This window comes from Dermochelys coriacea, chromosome 28 (assembly GCF_009764565.3).
Source record: "Dermochelys coriacea isolate rDerCor1 chromosome 28, rDerCor1.pri.v4, whole genome shotgun sequence".
Classification (NCBI taxonomy): domain Eukaryota; kingdom Metazoa; phylum Chordata; order Testudines; family Dermochelyidae; genus Dermochelys; species Dermochelys coriacea.
This window is the reverse complement of record NC_050095.1, coordinates 4,524,146-4,544,413: the sequence shown is the minus strand read 5'-3', so window position 1 is coordinate 4,544,413 and position 20,268 is coordinate 4,524,146. Positions and strand designations below refer to the sequence as shown.

The 20,268-nt window shown below is 44.3% G+C and overlaps 1 protein-coding gene and 2 non-coding genes across 9 annotated transcripts in view; 1 reads left to right on the top strand and 2 right to left on the bottom strand.

Annotated features, from left to right (window-relative positions):
- Positions 1–20,268, bottom strand: part of LOC119849376 (zinc finger protein 420-like) — a 3,142,523-nt gene that overhangs the window by 1,267,991 nt on the left and 1,854,264 nt on the right. The window lies entirely within an intron of this gene.
- On the bottom strand, positions 1,939–2,010 carry TRNAC-GCA. The gene has a single exon. It is a non-coding gene; the product is annotated as a tRNA-Cys (tRNA).
- On the top strand, positions 17,101–17,172 carry TRNAE-CUC. The gene has a single exon. It is a non-coding gene; the product is annotated as a tRNA-Glu (tRNA).

Genomic DNA, 20,268 nt, shown 5'->3' with positions numbered 1-20,268 from the left:
ACCCACTGTCTCTGCTGGGCTCAATGGTCAGGAAGAGCTCAGCTGTCAACAGGACTTGGGGAGCTCGGGACATTACTGGGAGCTGCTTGAATGTTTAGGTGAAAACCGCCTAAACATGGAAACAAACTCAAGGCAGCTGTAACTCATCTTGCATCTGCGGCTGTTGAAGCTACAAGGCAGCGTACTAAGTACAACATTTAAACTTAGGTTTGACCTCAGAGAATTAAACAAATGTGTCTGTGAAAAGAGGGGAGTTGAATTCAATCCCTTGTCCCCATTAACGTGCAAACCAGGAGCCTGTTGTTTTCCATTCCTGATGTTGTGTCACCATCATGTGGCCATTCTGTCTCAGTCCCTTTAATTAAAAAATAGCTTTTTCCCCATTGAAACTATTTTCCTCGTAGAGACACAGGAATAGATGATCTACAAAGGGAAGGTGATTACAAGGCAGTTCTGGAGGGGAAGGGAACATTTTCAGCATCATTAAATTATTTTGTTTGTGCCTCACACAGAGAGAGAGAAAATAAACCTATTAATTTGAGCTACCGACACACTTCACAGCACGAAATACACAATTTTATGTTCAATGAGTTGTGTTCATTTAAATAATATGAAAAATATGTTCTGGGCGGTGCATGAAAACCTCATGGCATTGAACAATCCACTTGATATAATTAATGTACTACATGATATTTAAAGAAGTTAAGAAAGATGTGCTTATAAATTAACGTGTTGTGCTATTTACACGCATGAGATACAGCAGAAACTGAATTATTTGAGCGACTAAAATTTCCACTTTCTCACAGCATTTTAGTTCTCAAGTTGTTTTAATTTGCTTATTTTTTTGGAACTAGAAATGGGGAAAGAGAACATTGAAGTCAGTGGAATTACCACAGTGAGGGATTAGTCTCATTATTTGTCAATAACAAGAGCCTTTGTTAACACAGAGTTAACTTTGACTGTGAGTATGCCTTACCCTTCCAGAAACTGAGTTCAGTAAAACTCAAACTCTGGAAAAACAGGGAATGCAGAGCGATGTTACATGCCTAGATAACCTTAACTCTGCCCTCTAGAAGAGAATCCTTGATCACATATGAGAACAAAGAAAGGTTTGGGGACAAATTACAGCTACTTCCCAAGAGTTTGTTTCTTCTGTAATTAATTGATCCTGGCCCCATCAATTGATCCTGGCCTGGTATCTGGCTGTGGAATTTACAATTTACTATTTTATCCCAGCATATTTAAAAGAGAAACTGCTTTACAAAAGCTCCCTTATTTTTGGTAATACAAACAGCCCACTTCCCCCCTATTTCAAGACGATGGAATTTTCCTGACCCACAGGGAACTTAAAATAACACGCTCAAGATCACACATTCCTTAGGAGAAAATGAAGGGAGAAAAAAACAAAACCACCAAACCATTGCTGTTTCTACCCAAAGGATCAATGGGATCAGAAAGTGACACTGTGCAATTAACTATCGGGTACTACAATAACTCTGCGGTTACTTAGATGCAGCCACAACCAGCTCTATGGTTGCTAAACTTACAGAGATTCTGCTGGTGATCATGAACTAGAAGCACATGCCTTTAAACAGCAGACTCCTGTCCACCTCCAGTAGAGGTTTTCAGTCCCAATGGCAACTTACTTACCAAATGTAATACAAAATTGTCCCTTCCTCCCAAGTGGATGTGGTTCTTCTTCTTCTACACATTGTAGACCATGGAGACCAAGGACCTGCAAATGTGCCTTTGTTTCATTGATGAAAACATAAACTAGACACTTAGAGGATTGGAACTGATTTCAGCTGAGGGACCTGTTTCCTTGGTTCCTATACATTTGCACAGGAAAACATTGAGTGTTTCCATTCATCCCTTTGCAGTGGAACTTCTGAACATAACAAAAATGGAATTTTTTTTTGGTAAGGCAATAGGCTTGTAAGGGGGCACTTGGATTTGAACCAAGGACCACTTCATCTGCAGTCAAATACTCTACCACTGAGCTATACCCCCATGGCATTTGCAAAAAGCAAGTCAGTGATCTTAAGGATTTTGAAGGACAGGCCCTGCCTCAGAGAGCTCCTTTTCCCTTCCCAGACCACAGTGGTTTTAAAAATGGGGTTTGATTAAACTTTATATATACATGTAGACCCCACAGCTTGCACACCCACTGACACAGCTTCTCCCACTGACATAGCTACCATCTCTCGGGGAGGTGGATTAACTACACACATGGGACAGCTCTCTCCCATCCCCTTAGAGCATCTTCATTATTTAGGAATAAGTAGGAAATAACCTACTGAATGGACAGTAACCAATTTATCAAATATTGCTGAGTCTGCATTCAATATGGGTAAATGGTCATATTAGGCTGCATTAGGAGGAGCATTGCAAGCAGATCGAGGGAAGTGATTATTCCCCTCTATTCGGCACTGGTGAGGCCACATCTGAAGCATTGTGTACAGTTTTTGGCCCCTCCACTACAGAAAAAAAATTGGAGAGAATCCAGTGGAGGGCAACAAAAATGATTAGAGGACTGGAGCACATGACTTATGAGGAGAGGCTGGGGGAACTGGGATTGTTTACTCTGCAGAAGAGAAGAGTGAGGGGGGATTTGATGGCTGCTTTCAACTACCTGAAAGGGGGTTCCAAAGAGGATGGATCTAGACTGTTCTCAGTGGTACCAGATGACAGAATAAGGAGTAAAGGTCTCAAGTTGCAGTGGGGGAGATCTAGGTTGGATATAAGAAAAACAAACCGTTTTCAGTAGGAGGGGGGTGAAGCACTGGAATGGCTTCCCTAGGGAGGTGGTGGAATCTCCATCCTTGAGGTTTATAAGGCCCGGCTTGACAAAGCCGTGGCTAGGATGATTTAGTTGGGGTTGGTCCTGCTTTGAGCAGGGCGTTGGGCTAGATTCCTCCTGAGATCTCTTCTAACCCTGATCGAGGGTTAGAATAACATTTCCCAACAAACGGTTGGTTGAGCTAAGTGCAAATCCCTGTCATAATCCCACCCTGTCCAGTAGCCCCAGGGCATGTTCCAAGCGTTGGATTCGAGCTGCTGAGTCAGCTTCCTGCAATGAGTTTCAGCTTTCCCAGAGGTAATTTGTGAGGGCTCGCTGTTTTCAGATGTTCTTGTTTAATTCCATCCATCCAGTTCAAATGAGTTTGAAATTACCCATAGCAACATTCTTTCACCTAATTTTGTAAACTGAGAACAGTTATCAAATGTTGCACTGAGATACCAGTCAGTGGGGAACAGAGTGATAGTCATTTGTAAACCAGTTGCATTAAGAACCACAGGTCTCTGGATGGGGGTAGACCACCATGGGAATGGGGGTGTCACAGACAATTTGGAGGGAGGTGGCAGAGTAGGGGGTGCAAGAGTTTTAATTAGGGCACATTTTCCCTTGGTCCAAAAGGGGCAGCATGACATGCCCAATTAAAAGGGGGTGTCACGCCTGAGGAATTTACAATATCCACCAAAATAACAATAATAACAAGACAAACACAGAACACATTTTTTGTTGCGACAGTGGACCCTTGGTGTTCTGGGTTGTTCTTCCACTGGTGCCAGCTTGCCCATAAAGTGTCTGAAAAACAAAATAACATTCCCCAGCCCCTTAGTGGGGACAGATTATGCCTAAAAATACCCCTTCTTTTTACAATTTGTTTGCTCACTGCAGGAAAACAGAAGAATTACCTTTATTTTTGTTTGGGTTTGTTTTATACGAAGGATAATTGCTGCTTACTTAGGCAAAGTAGGCCTGTCTATGTAACCATGGTCTGTTCCTGAAGTCTTTTCCCCCAGCTCCTCACTAGATGTGAAGGGGGAGCTCATTTAGACCCTCCTTACACTTAGTATTTAAATCTCCTTATTGGCCCTACCTCTGCCGGCCTGAGATTTCTCCTCCTGTCTCTTCTTTGGCAGCTCAGGTGAGCTGGCTGAGTAGCTAAGGTGATAGACTACTAATCCTTTATGCTTTGCATGCATGGGTTCGGATCCCATCCTCATTGTGTGCATTTAGTCTTCTCCACTCCTTCACAAAACAACCATCTTTGGTACAATGACAGACCAAGCCACATTGCTTCCTGTAAACAAAAACCTCAGGAACTCAGACCTCCCTTCTTTTCCATAAAATGTGTCTAAATCCCAGATTTTTCAAAGAAGTCTGTGTTTCTTAGTTTTTATCTCAAAAGGTAGCGTCCTCATAATCTCCCCCAAACACGCTGGGACCTTCCCAAATTATTAAAATGCCCCCGTCCTCAGCAAGGTGACGACAGTGACCACAGCTAGAGTGTCTAGGCCAAACTGTTCTGGAGGAGGAAACTCAAACATTTTCTCTCCACTTCCCTGGCAAGGTCCGAGTGGGAAAACCAAATCCCCCAAATGGAAACATTTCTGCTGAGAAACCAATACTAGTCTGTGTGGGGACTTGATTTGAATGGATTATTATTATTCTCTTCTGACCTCTGAATTATTTCAGTTCAATCTTTGTCCTCCAGATGTGTTGTCAGGTGTGAGTTGTGGGGGAGAGAGGCCAGGTCATGACGTCTCTTCCCCTCTTTCATAGTTTCTTCTAACTTTCTAGGAAGCTGCTTTGCTATGATGTGAGTCAAGCAGTGTCCATTGTCTCCGGGCTGTCTCGGAGAAGTCTACATGTACACAGTTCCTGGGATAGTCCTTCGGAGTGTGGATACCTTTACTGGGCCAGCATGAGTCTGGCTCCTCTAGTGTCGCACCGGAAAGGCTGGTGCTGGGCATTTCCCAGCCTCATCACATATTTCAGTAACGCACCCAGAGCAAAACTCCACCACTTCCCAGACAAGGCTAGCACACATCATCCACCCAGGTTTTAGCGTTGAACAGATCACGACTTTTACAATGATACCTCACCAGGCAGACTCTGTACAAACCATGTCTTCCTTATATGAGAGTGGTGACGATGGGGCTTCCAAGGTACTGCTTTGAGCACAGCCTGCCACACCTGGGCTGACATTGCAATGGAGACGTACCCTTAGAGTCCATCTCTCCTGGGTTAAAGATTGCAGCAGGGCTGGCCTGGGTCACCTGACTTGGGCTCAAAACTGGGGTGCCGATATCTGTGTTCAGCTGAAGCCTGGGTTCAGAAACCCTCACCCTTCATGGGGTCTCAGAAGCCTAAGTCAGCTGCCCCTGTCTCTGAAACAGGTGCCCTGGGTGTTTTAATCTCTGTGCAGACATAATATTAGGATACATCTACAGTGCAATGAATCACCCATGGCTGGCCCATGTCACATTAATCAGGGTCATGCGGCTTGGGCTGTAAAGTTGCAGTGCACGTGTCTCGGTTCAGGCTCATTACCCTGCTCTAGGAGCCCAGAAGGTTGGGTGGGAGTTTAGCAAGTGGAAATGGTAAAACCGCAGTGAAGTGTTACCCTGGACTCAATGAGATTTCTCCATTTGTCTGTCTGCTTTGGGGCAGTTACAAAAAACCCGTCCTGCTGCATTCATTATTTCAAAGGGGGGTTTAGGATTTTCATTCTCAGAGCTGGTGCACTAAACAGGACTCAACCCTCGGGGTAAACTGAATGAGCCACCCACAGGTTCTGGCAGCCCCAATGAGCCATTTGGTGTGAGGGCTCAGACCTGCCCCTGTCCCAGAGGGAGGGGGTTGTCTGTGAGGGGACTGGATTGATTTATGTCATTAGATTGACCTAACACTTGGTAAAGCAACCCACATCCTTTCATGTATTTATTCCTGCTCCTGTCTCTTTTACTTCGTACATCTGATGCAGTGGGTCCAAGCCCACAAAACCTTATGCCCAAATAAATTTGTTAGTCTCTAAGGTGCCACAAGGACTCCTCGGTTTTTGTATTTTTTTGCTGATACAGACTAACACGGCTACCACTGAAACCTTTCACAATTGACTAAATAGTTACATACACAGCTCATTGGCTATTCATAGAATCATAGAATCATAGAATATCAGGGTTGGAAGGGACCCCAGAAGGTCATCTAGTCCAACCCCCTGCTCAAAGCAGGACAAAGTCCCAGTTAAATCATCCCAGCCAGGGCTTTGTCAAGCCTGACCTTAAAAACCTCTAAGGAAGGAGATTCTACCACCTCCCTAGGTAACGCATTCCAGTGTTTCACCACCCTCTTAGTGAAAAAGTTTTTCCTAATATCCAATCTAAACCTCCCCCATTGCAACTTGAGACCATTACTCCTCGTTCTGTCATCTGCTACCATTGAGAACAGTCTAGAGCCATCCTCTTTGAAACCCCCTTTCAGGTAGTTGAAAGCAGCTATCAAATCCCCCCTCATTCTTCTCTTCTGCAGACTAAACAATCCCAGCTCCCTCAGCCTCTCCTCATAAGTCATGTGCTCTAGACCCCTAATCATTTTTGTTGCCCTTCGCTGTACTCTTTCCAATTTATCCACATCCTTCCTGTAGTGTGGGGCCCAAAACTGGACACAGTACTCCAGATGAGGCCTCACCAGTGTCGAATAGAGGGGAACGATCACGTCCCTCGATCTGCTGGCAATGCCCCTACTTATACATCCCAAAATGCCATTGGCCTTCTTGGCAACAAGGGCACACTGCTGACTCATATCCAGCTTCTCGTCCACTGTCACCCCTAGGTCCTTTTCCGCAGAACTGCTGCCGAGCCATTCGGTCCCTAGTCTGTAGCGGTGCATTGGATTCTTCCATCCTAAGTGCAGGACCCTGCATTTATCCTTATTGAACCTCATTAGATTTCTTTTGGCCCAATCCTCCAATTTGTCTAGGTCCTTCTGTATCCTATCCCTCCCCTCCAGCGTATCTACCACTCCTCCCAGTTTAGTATCATCCGCAAATTTGCTGAGAGTGCAATCCACACCATCCTCCAGGTCATTTATGAAGATATTGAACAAAACGGGCCCCAGGACCGACCCCTGGGGCACTCCACTTGACACCGGCTGCCAACTAGACATGGAGCCATTGATCACTACCCGTTGAGCCCGACAATCTAGCCAGCTTTCTACCCACCTTATAGTGCATTCATCCAGCCCATACTTCCTTAACTTGCTGACAAGAATGCTGTGGGAGACCGTGTCAAAAGCTTTGCTAAAGTCAAGAAACAATACATCCACTGCTTTCCCTTCATCCACAGAACCAGTAATCTCATCATAAAAGGCGATTAGATTAGTCAGGCATGACCTTCCCTTGGTGAATCCATGCTGACTGTTCCTGATCACTTTCCTCTCCTCTAAGTGCTTCAGGATTGATTCTTTGAGGACCTGCTCCATGATTTTTCCAGGGACTGAGGTGAGGCTGACCGGCCTGTAGTTCCCAGGATCCTCCTTCTTCCCTTTTTTAAAGATGGGCACTACATTAGCCTTTTTCCAGTCATCCGGGACTTCCCCCGTTCGCCACGAGTTTTCAAAGATAATGGCCAAGGGCTCTGCAATCACAGCCGCCAATTCCTTCAGCACTCTCGGATGCAATTCGTCCGGCCCCATGGACTTGTGCACGTCCAGCTTTTCTAAATAGTCCCTAACCACCTCTATCTCTACAGAGGGCTGGCCATCTCTTCCCCGTTTTGTGTTGCCCAGCACAGCAGTCTGGGAGCTGACCTTGTTAGTGAAAACAGAGGCAAAAAAAGCATTGAGTACATTAGCTTTTTCCACATCCTCTGTCACTAGCTTGCCTCCCTCATTCAGTAAGGGGCCCACACTTTCCTTGGCTTTCTTCTTGTTGCCAACATACCTGAAGAAACCCTTCTTGTTACTCTTGACATCTCTTGCTAGCTGCAGCTCCAGGTGCGATTTGGCCCTCCTGATATCTTTCCTACATGCCCGAGCAATATTTTTATACTCTTCCCTGGTCATATGTCCAACCTTCCACTTCTTGTAAGCTTCTTTTTTATGTTTAAGATCCGCTAGGATTTCACCATTAAGCCAAGCTGGTCGCCTGCCATATTTACTATTCTTTCGACTCATCGGGATGGTTTGTCCCTGTAACCTCAACAGGGATTCCTTGAAATACAGCCAGCTCTCCTGGACTCCCTTCCCTTTCATGTTAGTCCCCCAGGGGATCCTGGCCATCTGTTCCCTGAGGGAGTCAAAGTCTGCTTTCCTGAAGTCCAGGGTCCGTATCCTGCTGCTTACCTTTCTTCCCTGCGTCAGGATCCTGAACTCAACCAACTCATGGTCACTGCCTCCCAGATTCCCATCCACTTTTGCTTCCCCCACTAATTCTACCCGGTTTGTGAGCAGCAGGTCAAGAAAAGCGCTCCCCCTAGTTGGCTCCCCTAGCACTTGCACCAGGAAATTGTCCCCTACGCTTTCCAAAAACTTCCTGGATTGTCTATGCACCGCTGTATTGCTCTCCCAGCAGATATCAGGAAAATTAAAGTCACCCATGAGAATCAGGGCATGCGATCTAGTAGCTTCCGTGAGTTGCCGGAAGAAAGCCTCATCCACCTCATCCCCCTGGTCCGGTGGTCTATAGCAGACTCCCACCATGACATCACTCTTGTTGCACACACTTCTAAACTTAATCCAGAGACACTCAGGTTTTTCCACAGTTTCGTACCGGAGCTCTGAGCAGTCATACTGCTCCCTTACATACAGTGCTACTCCCCCACCTTTTCTGCCCTGCCTGTCCTTCCTGAACAGTTTATAACCATCCATGACTGTACTCCAGTCATGTGAGTTATCCCACCAAGTCTCTGTTATTCCAATCACGTCATAATTCCTTGACATCACCAGGACCTCCAGTTCTCCCTGCTTGTTTCCAAGGCTTTGTGCATTTGTATATAAGCACTTGAGATAACCTGTTGATCGCCCCTCATTCCCAGTATGAGGCAGGAGCCCTCCCCTCACAGACCTTCCTGCCTGTGCTTCCTCCCGGTATCCCGCTTTCCCACTTACCTCAGGGCTTTGGTCTCCTTCCCCCGGTGAACCTAGTTTAAAGCCCTCCTCACTAGGTTAGCCAGCCTGCTGGCAAAGATGTTCTTCCCTCTCTTCGTAAGATGGAGCCCGTCTCTGCCCAGCACTCCTCCTTCATGGAACACCATCCCATGGTCAAAGAATCCAAAGCCTTCTCTCCGACACCACCTGCGTAGCCATTCGTTGACCTCCACATGCTCATTAGCATCAGGGTGGACTGACCTTTTTTCCTCTCTGTCTCCCTTCTAGAACATCAGAGGTACTTCAAGCAGGGATGTGGCTCCTTCAGACTCCGGCTAAGATTTCAGGATGCTGGGAAGGTGTTTAGAGACTGTGTGAAAATCTAACTTCTGTGCAGTGACGAAGAGCAAACTGTGGGCATGTTCCCACTGCACCTTAAATCCCAGACTTTATACCTTTTTATACAAATAGACCTGTGCAAATAATTTAATTTTTTGCCTGCTATCTAGCCAAACCAAAATGATAATAACAATAATATTTTAGGTTGACCCAAGAAGAATTTTTTAGAGAAAGTTGCTTGAAAAAGCCTAGCATTGATGAAAAGTTTCAGAGTAGCAGCCGTGTTAGTCTGTATTCGCAAAAAGAAAAGGAGTACTTGTGGCACCTTAGAGACTAACAAATTTATTAGAGCATAAGCTTTCGTGAGCTACTGTAGCTCACGAAAGCTTATGTCTAATAAATTTGTTAGTCTCTAAGGTGCCACAAGTACTCCTTTTCTTATTGATGAAAAGCTATCCCTTCCTTGTGGTCTACTGGTTGGGATTTGGTGCTCTCTGTGCTGCAGCTGTGCTCAATTCCCAGTCTGGGAAAGATGTTTCTCGTCAACACATATGGAACCAATCAAGCTTTTCTAGAGTCTCAGAGCAGAAATTAGGCATGTTCCCACCATGGACCGTTTATACAGATAGAGCTGTGCAAATCATTTGTTGTTTTGCTTTCTAGCTACCTAGCCAAACCAATAAAACAATTAGCATAATAATAACAATTCAGATTGACCCCAGATATTTTTTTTTTCAGTTTTCTTCTTGAAACAAATTTTTTTAAAAAAACATTTTTGGTCAAACCAAAATATTTCAGTAACTGAAATAGTCATCCAAAAAACCTTCCACCCAGGTCTACAGACAAGTCTTTGGAATTAACCATCTGGAGAGAAGGATCATTAGCCTCATTGTGGGTTAGTGGGAGATGGATTTCTAATGGACACAGAGGTGTGTTTGTTTCACATTACATACAAAACAAAAATAAATTATGTTGAAAGCTAAACCTGAGATCATGATGCAACATTGTGATTGTAAGTAAAGGAGAAAATTTTGACTGAATTAAAGAGAAGGAAGGTTTTCTCATTAGGTTCTAGCAAATGCACCCATTTGGATAAATCCCAAAGCCTTTCTCCAGCAGAGATGTGACATTGCTTGAGGGGAGACAGTTTTGTGGAGGAAAAGGGGAGTAGCTGAGTTACTATTGGGAGTTTGAGTCACCATGGTGTTTTGAAACAATTTCGGTTTTTAGAAAGGAAAAAAACACACACCAAAGTAAATAATTTGCTCTCAGGCCTGAGATCGTAACCTGTCCCAGTACAGTGGCAGGGGCAGTTTACCAAACTAGTCACACATTTCGTTAGTGAATCAGTTTGTCTTTTGAGAATAAAGAGACTGACAAATGGCTACAGAAAAGAAAGTTTATTGGGTGTGTGATTAATCTGGAAGTCAAAAAGAGGTAGGAAAGAGAAGATTATTGTACACAAAATCTAGCACCCTGTTCTTTCCAGCGTGGTTTGACAGTGAGGCCCGTGCCTGTAGTTGCTGTACCAGCGGACTAGTATCAAAGCCCTTTCTGTAGCCTAGCGGGTATGATGTTCACTTATCGCACAGCAGCATCTGGGTTAAAACTGGCCAGAAACCCTTCCAAGTTTTCATTTCCTTACTGTTTTAAAAAGAACACAGACCAGATCCTCAAAGATGCTGGGTATTTCAAGGGGATTTAGGCACCTAAATACCATTGCTGATCTGAGCCTTAGCGTTTAAATTTATCCCGACTAATCAGACATGAAAGTGAGTGTTATTTTCCACATCTGAGCATCAAACACAAAGAAAGGGTCGAAATACAAAGAAACAAGAGCAAAAAACTGTTGCCTTTATAGATAGATAGATACATTGCAAATAGCAACAAGAATCAGCGTAGAGCTGGATCTAAAAAAATGAAAGATTAATCTTTCCTCTACAAATAATAACTAATGATAAATGGTAATATAAAAAGGACCTCAAATTCCTTCATAATGTTATGGTTCTTGGAACTTCCAGACATATTGGCTAGAATTTTCTAGACACAGATTTTCAAAAAAAACTTAACACACTGAGTGCTCCACCTGAAACAACAGCAAAAAACTGTTGCCGAGACAGATGGATATTGAAAATAGCAACAAGAATCAGTTTAGAGCTGAATCTGCAAAAAGATTTTCTTGCCGCACAAATAATAATTTATTAATTATTATTAATTATTATAGTTATTATTATTATTATGTCATAAAGGACCATGCATTCCTTCCTAATTTTATCATCCTCAAAATGTTGCCGTGAATTCAGACACATGATTGTTTTCTGTAGCAGCTGTTGCAGTTTCAAAAGTAAGTGCAGGCAGAAAACGAAGCAGAGAGGGTTGTGATGGGGTACATGAAGCAGAGAGGGCTTGTTCCTCTTGAGTTCTTTCTGTTGCTCTTGTGATCCTGATGGAGGAAGGAGAAGCTTAATTTGAGTTTGTCCCCACTCCCCTCCTTCTGTTGGTGGTGTGTGTCTTCCCCAGGAGTGCTTCCACCGAATGAAGAGGGTCAGTGTCGGGGCGGGGGGGGGTTGAGAAATTGGGCTCTTCACTCCACACAACTGCCCACTGGGAGCCCAGCTGCCTCCTGGGCTCTTGACTCCCCACTTCCTACCTGAAGTGGGAGTCAGCTGCCTGAGCTTCTTGCCTGCCTGCTGCCAGCCAGGAGTGGGGCTGGGGGCCAAGTGCCCAGGTTTCTCGGCTCCCTGAGCTGGGCGCCGGGAGCTGTCGTGCAGCAGCCCAGCTAGGAGCCAGGCAGGTGCCGCCCCGCTGGGATCAGGGAGCGGAGGGAAGCCATGAAGGCAGCCGGCAGGAAGCCATGAAATGGACAAGACAGCCAACAGCCCGTGTGAGTAAGGCAGTGTCTACACAGACACTGTGTTGTCCTAACGACACCAACATAATCCCTATGCTTCTTGAGAGGGTGGAGTTACTATGTGGGTGTAGTAGGGCACTTACATCGATGGGACAAGGCTGTAGTGTGTACAGTGAGGTAATTAGGACAAGCTAAAATGCTGTAGGCTGGCCTAACTGTGTAGTGTAGCCTAGGTTTTAATCTCATGGTGATGGGTTAAAGCCCCTATGCTGGGTGTCTTCTTTCCTTTGCTTAGGAGTGCTTGTTCTCACATCTATCTCCTTGCTTTTCTTTCCAGTTCAGGGAAGGAGAGAATAACCAAGTCTTCAGGTATTAAAAAGCAAAACATTTCTATATGACCCTTCGCAGTCAGTGAAACCCGTGGTGGGAAACTTGCCCTTGATTTTACCGCATTTTGGTTTCTTGTCTTGTTGGTTGCTCCCTAGGAGCTGGCAGGGAAATGTCCATGGAGAAGTGGAGTGGATGTGAGGTTTCTCGGTTATGAGGTTTGCCTGCGTTTTGGCCTCATTGGGAGAAGGGCAAATTGGATGAGACATTACAGCTTTTCTGATGACTGTTTGAGTTTGGAAAGTAGGTTCTTTGTTGTCCTGTTCTTCAAAGGGAATCTGAGTGAGCGGATATACATTGGCAGCTGAGAAAGCCTTAGAAGGGGACATCCAAAGCTGGGCACAATTGGTTTCTGTAGTGGATTGTAGTGTAGTGTAGTGGTTATCATGTTTGCTTCAAACGCAAAATATCCCTGGCTTAAAACTAGGCAGAAAGTGCCTTTCTCCCAACTGATCAGTTTAGTCTCCTTCATTCCAAGCCCTTTTCTGAAATACACCCGTATTCCTACACTGTTCGTTCGTTATTCTTCCTTTTACGATATTTTAGGGTTGTAATTTAATTGCCACACAATTTTGCTCATGAATTAAAGTTTAACACAACATTTGACAGCCTTTTTCTATGCCTTCCTTTCTGTCACTTACATGAGTTTACTTATGGGAATATTCACTGATTTATTGCACCTAACATTTCAAAGGAAAGGTCAGAATCATTTATCTTGGATTCACTTCCTTACTTCCTTCTAATTCTTTCTTTCACATAGATGGGGAAATCTGTGTTGGAGCAATTCGCTTACCATTCTCTCTTTCTAGACGGAAGCTGACACAATTTAAAACTTCCCAATTCACAAATATCTATGTGAAAATATTTTCTAAACCAATGCAGAGATCCTGGGCAGGGCTAGGGGTGAGGCAGATTAATAATTGGTTGTTCTTTATTTTGGTGCTTGCTAATTGGCCATTTGGAATTTTAATAAGTGATGGCATTACACCCAAAAGATAATCTCAGAATGTGGAGAAGAAATGGTTATGCGGGCTAATAAATGTTTTTTGGTGTAACACCAAAAGTGATGCATTTGAGTGTGAAAGAAGAACTAATTAATGTCTTATGAGCATTTGCTATGTAGTTGTAGCCATGCAGGTCCCAGAAAAGCTTGTCTTTCTCCCTAACAGAAACTGGCCCAGTGAAAGATATTACCTCAGCCACCTGAGCGTTTGCTAGCCACACTACCTGAGAAAAGAGGAAATAGATTCAAAGCAGAGAAAATGGAACAAAGAAATTTAATTCCTAGCTGAAAAAATGGGCCCCTTTGTCAGCTAGAGCCAATCTCAGATGATTCTGTGACCTCTTGTGGCTATTTCTGGTTTTGAAAAAAGCCAGGTATTATTTAGACAATATTGCTTCTAGTATATCCATTGAAGCAGATTCATACTGCAGTATTGCTGTGTATCCAAAGAGATTCATTCAATTAGGCACACAAGTGAACAGAGATGGACAGTTGGAGTCAGCCAGTTCTCCCCATTCTCAAAGTCTTTGGTTTTTTAAAAATGCCCCTTTTGTGTTTATAAGGGACAGGGCAGAAAATGGCCAGATAATAAGCTATTGGGGTGAAAGTTCTGAGTTTTTTTTTTTAATTTGCAGTGAAGAATGAATGGAGAATTGGGTTGAGAAGTTTCTTTCCCTGTCTGAGGATGGAACCAAGGGAGCAACAAAGAGAAACCTAACTAGTAGACCAAGGGTATTCAATAGGTGTACCACGGGCCACCTCCAGAGAGCCAGAAATTTTTAATGGACCCTGAAATCTTTTATTTACTTATTATTATGATCTTTTAAAATTATTTTCTCTGGAGTCTGGACCTTGATTATATCTTGACCAAGAAATTTGGACCTTGACAAAAAATAATTGACTACCCCTGCCGTAGACCATAAGGGAGGCAATTTAGGGGTTTTTGGTTCAGCTCCTCTATGCTTTCTAAGGCTACTTTCTCTCCTATTTAGGAAATGGTCCATTCCCCATTTCAGAGGGGACAAGAACAGAGAGTGAAGGAACCCCTGTGCTCATAACCTGAGCTCAAGCAAAAGCATTGAAACAAGCTCAAATTATGCTTTAGGTTCCTCCATCAGAATCCCAAGAGCAACACAAAGAGGAACAACCCACCTCTGCTTTCATTTACCCCACCGCATCCTTCTCCGCTTCTTGTTCTGTCTGCCTATTGGCTTGTCCAGGAAAACCACTCCACTGATTATAATTTTGGCATAGAAACCCAGGGAGGGGATTTGCTTCCACTTGATGTGAGCAGATAGCATTCTGACTCGGTGTATATAATCAGGTTTCTCAGCTTTGGCTGCCCCCAGTTTGTCAAGTCTGTGCAGGCAGGAAGCAGCCAAAGTGCTGACCTTCACGTCACATGGGCTCTGGGATCATGATGTTTTGCACAGCATCGGCAAGTCCATGTTTCATCTCTTTGTCCTCCTCGGTAAGCCGTACCCTTCCCACAAATGGTTTCCTCTGACGTTGGAGGGATCTAAGTACCTGCAGGTTTCCTTCACTCATCTTTATTTTCCTGCATTTCTTGTGTCTTGTATTATTGTGCCTGGAAGCTGGCAGGGAAATGTCCATGGGAAGTAAAGTGAGAGTGAGCTTTCTTGGTTTGGATATTTCCTGTGTTTTGTCTCCTTGTGAGAAGGGGAAATTGGAGGAGCTATCACAGCATTTCTGATGGATATTTTAGGTAAAAAGAAGCTGTTGGTGTTCTTTGTTTTCCTGTTTTTCAAAGAGAAAGGGATATAGCTGGTGCAGTGGCTACTAAGAAAGCTCTACTAAACAGGCCAAAAGCTAGCCACTACTGGTTTTTGCAGTGTAGGTTATTATCACGTTCACCTCAGACATGAAAGGTCTCCGGGTCATCGGGCAGAAACAGTGTCTTGTTTGCTTCTGATTATTTGTGTTTTCATTCACTCCAAGTCCTTTATCAAGCTTTCTTCCTCATTATTTTTTCCTTTCATGAAACTTTAGGGTCTGAAGGTGGAGATTACCCTGAATTTTGAGGGAAGGGATAGACCATAATTTGGAGATTGCAGCTACTTAACAAATATGAGCCTAGAAGAATCCCAACCCTTTGTCCTGCAGATTTAGCTCCCAGACAGCAGTTTCCTCCTCTTTCATTTCTTTTGAGCTAACTACCAACAACCTCTTGTCCCCTTTTCATGTCAGAAATGTCTATTGACTGATGATCACATTTCCCCTCCTTTCCTGTCTAGGCAGGGTCGGGGTGTGAGGAATGAGAAAATAACAAATGGACATTTCTAAGCCAGCCTTTTAACAGACAACATCACATTTCCTTTGAAATAACACTTATTTCCTTTCAGAAATAGCCCTGTTAGTAGCCCTGTTAGTCTGTATCAGCAAAAACAATGAGGAGTACTTGTGGCACCTTGGAGACTAACACATTTATTTGGGCATAATCTTTCGTGGGCTAAAACCCACTTCATCATATGCATGGAGTGGAAAATACAGAAGGAAGATATATATACAGAGTACATGAAACGATGGGGGTTGCCTTAAAAATCATAGAAGATCAGGGTTGGAAGGGACCTCAGGAGGTCATCTAGTCCAATCCGCTGCTCAAAGCAGTCTTAATCTCCAATTTTTGCCCCAGATCCCTAAATGGGCCCCCTCAAGGATTTGAACTCACAAACAACCTGTTTGAAACAGGCCACCCTGATTACCACTACAAAAAGTGATTTTTCCTCCTGCTGATAATAGCCCATGACATGCTAACAAAGCAACAGCAGTGATTTAAAATCTCCACTCAGAAATGGTGAACAACAGCAGAACCCCAGCTAACTGAAGGAAGTGCAGATGATCACAGTTAGTTCAATTGTTTAAGTCAATATTGTCTCAGATGTTCTGGGGAGAGAATGCCACGGTAAGTGATTTTGCATTTGCAGGAATCAGACCCCCTGGGGTGAAGCTCCTCAAAGAAATGTGGCCCCAGGAGTGTCAGAGAAGGGAATCATGGTTTGCCTTAAGACATGGGTGAGGGAAACCTGCAGGGACTTAGATTCCTCCAGAGTCTGATGAAACCATTTGTGGGGAAAGTCCGGGGAAGCTGAGGAGGACAAGGAGAGGTAAAAAGGGCTTGCAGCTGTTGTGCAATCACCATGCTCCCAGCAGAAGGGTCCAGGGGGTTCAGCACTTTGGGTGCTTGTTGAGGACACACACTTCACAAGATGGCAAAGCTCAGAGCCCCGTTACATGGGGTCAGAATGCAATCAGCGCACAATGAGGGGGACCAACTCCCTCCCTTGCTCTCTATGCCAAAGTTCCTATCAGCTCAATGTCCTTCCCTGAAGAAGGTCCAGGTAGACTGCTGAGAGGGTTGCAATGGGGGTAAATGAAGGCAGAGGAGGATTGTTCCTCTTGGGTTTTCTTTGTGTTGCTCTGTGATCCTACTGGAGGAAGCTGAAGCACCATTTGAGTTTGTTTCAGTGGCTTGGGTTGGGCTCAGGTTGTGACCCTGAGCACAGGGGTTCCTGCACTCTCTGCTCTTAGCCCCTCAGGGAATGGACAATGGAGCAGCTTCAGAAATTGGACAGAAACTAGCCTAAGGAAGCGTAGCACAGCTGAGAAGAGAAAGAGCCTATCTTCTCCCTGGTGGTCTAGTGGTTAGGATTTGGTGCTCTCACCGCCACGGCCTGGGTTCAATTCCCAGTCAGGGAAAAGTGATTTTACATCAAACACCTTAATTTATTCTTCACTTGCAATTTTCACAAATTGATGGTTTTTCCCTGATTCCCCCATCTTCTACGTCATGTCGGGAAGGGCTTTGGAGACCATATAAAATCAAAGCTTCCCACTGACTAGTAGCAGAATGTGGGCATGTTTCCACTGTCACTTCCATGTCCACAAATAGACATGTGCAAATTATTGTTTCCCCTTGCTAGCTAGCCTAACCAGTGTTATAATAACAGTAATAGATGTTCAGGTTGACCCAGGATGTCAGCTTTCTTGCTGAAACAAAACCCAAAAAAATCATTTTGGCTCAACCAAATTATTTCAGCAAATAAAATATTCATGCAAAAAGCTTTCATCTCACTCTATATACAAGTCTTTGGAAGTAACCATCTTGGCAAAAGTGACCATTAGCCTCTTCCATTCCTGAGGGCTAGCTGCTGTAGTGTTCTAAGCATAGACGGTGGGCCTTTCACCTGTTAGCCACTGGTTACTACCTTGCTCAGATAGCGACTGATGAAAGGCAATATGGTTTAGTGGCAGACCTACTTCTATCCCTCTGCCCAACTAGGGATGTTTTCACATTGCATGTAAGAATACAATCAATGCATTTTGTTGGTACCTAAACCTGGGATCAAGATGCAACATTGTGATTGTAAGTCAATGAGAAAATCTCTGCTGAGTTCTACAGAAGGAAGGTTTTCTCATCAGGTTGTAGCACATGATAAAAGTTCTGAAGGTTCTTTGAGCTTCCAGACACATGGGCCAGAATTTTCAGAAGGTCTCACACCCACCCCTAGAGCCAGATTTTCAGAAGAACTCAGCTCCCATTTGGGCAATAAACATTTTGGCCAGGTTTGGAGAAAGGCTCAACACACTGAGAGCTGAGCTATTTTGAAAACAAAAGGTGGTAGAAGTTGTGGGTGCTGGTTGCTTGGGCATCTGGTCCACCGTGCAGGAGTTTGAGGTTCAACATTACTTTCTCAGAATGGTAGCAACCATCTTTTATTCACTTAAAAAGTGAGCAGTTAGACTACATATAAAATCAGCTGTGCTTTAGAAAGTCTCTAGAAGTTGAAAGAGATGTGCCTTCTCCGCCTCCCTGAGAAGTTCATAACAAGTTAAAGAAAACTGAGATTGATAAATGGCTTGACTAACAATGATGATAAATGATAAATGGCTTGTCAGGCTGGCCGAGTGGTCTAACGCATCAAACTCAAGGCTGTGCCTTTCCGTCATTTGTGTTCTGGGCTCCATATGGAGATGTGCATTCAAATCTCCTTCCTGATACAATCATTGCCTCCTACCTGAGAAATAGCCTCATTTCAACCTCTCCTGTAACATTACAACACCAACTGCTTAGCATTTCTATGATAGAAGTTGGAGGGAATTCAAAGTGGTGCACTCAGGGCACCTAGTTGAGGTCATGAGTGGTCTAGTTATAAACTAAGGTTGTTCAATCCTGTCTGGGAGGGTAAGCTCTGGAGAACACTGATCATCTGGAGATTTCTGAGGGAAGCAGGAACATCTGAATCCAGGCAGCGGAGGATAGCCATCTAGGATCCTAAGGAGACATTTTGGGATCTAGGGACTGAGAAGAAAATCTCAGAATCGAGAGCTGAGGTGGTGCTGATGACTATTTCCTGCGGCTGAAGCTAAATGGAAGTGTGTACATCTAGGAACAAGGAATGTCAGCCATGTATACAGGAACAGAAGGATCTCAATTAGGAGTCGAAAGGTCATTTTACCTCTGTATTTGTTGTGCCCACTTTGTCCAGTTCTGAGGTCCCCAGTTCAAGAAGGAGGATGAAACATTTGAGAGGAGAAAGAAGAGCCATGAGAAGGATGAAAGGCTTAAAAAACCTGCCTTGCTCTGATAGACACAAAGAGCTCAGAAAAGGTTTAGGGGGTGACGATCTCAGTCCCTAAGTACCTACATGGGGAACAATACTTAGTAACGGGCTCTTCAATCAAGCAGACAAATGTATAATATGAGCCAATGGCTGGAAGTGAAGCTAGACAAATTCAGATTGGTAATAAGGTGTGCTTTCTGACAGGGAAGGTAATTAACCATTGAAAATCTTACCCAGAGTCCTGATGGATTCTCCATTCCTGGAAATTTTAAAATAAAAATTGGATATATTTTCCCATCATTTCACACCTTTATGTCCAAACATGATGACTTTCTGAATGAACCCTCCTCGTTCAACCAGAAGATCTTGGAGTCACTGGGTAAATTCTCTGGACTCTGTTATGATACGGTCAGAGCAGTTGTACGTAGTGATCTAGACTGGCCTGTAAAATCTATGAAGCGACACCAAATACGATGTTAAATTAATCCTCAGAAATGGCTGTTCCCCATCCCGATCCCAGCAAAGGGTTACCCAAGGAAGGGGCTGTTTAGGAAGGAAAGAAGAAAGATGTCTGATCTGCGCTTTGGACAGAAAGGAGGGGAAGGAAATGGCCACACAATGGCAGCAGAAGCTAAGAAATGAAACACTACAGGCTTCTTCTGTGCACGTTTGATTCTGAACAATGAATGAAACTGACTCCCATATCATGAAAAGTCAAAAAAGCCATTTCTTTCTATGGCAGGGAACACTAGGAGAAGAGAATTCCAATAACTGCTGCCCATTACTTTTGAATTCTTTTAATATTATAAAGAAAATTGTAACAAAATTAGTCTGAACCTGAGCTGCCTGTTATTAAAGCTGGTTCCCCAATTCAGTTCCAACTGCTCTGCTAGAAACACCCCCAGGTGCCTGCTCACCCCAGGAACCCCCACCCGGCACTGCCCTTAGCTCCCGGCTGCTGTCCCGGGGTAGGGCGGGGACTGATTGTTTTTCTGCTGAGGAGGGAGGCAGTATAGGCCTCAGGTGTTGTGCTCCTAGCATCTGCCCAGCCCAGGCTGTCCTCTGTCCAGTTGCTGCTCCCTGCATGCTCTAGAGTCGAACATGCAGGGCCCCCAGGGGAACAGAGGCTGGGACAGGGCAGCAGCCTGGGTTGGGCTGGGAAGTTGCTGGGAGTTCTCGTTCTCTGAGAACTGGCCTGGCTCCCTTCTCAACAGCAAACAAGTCAATTCCA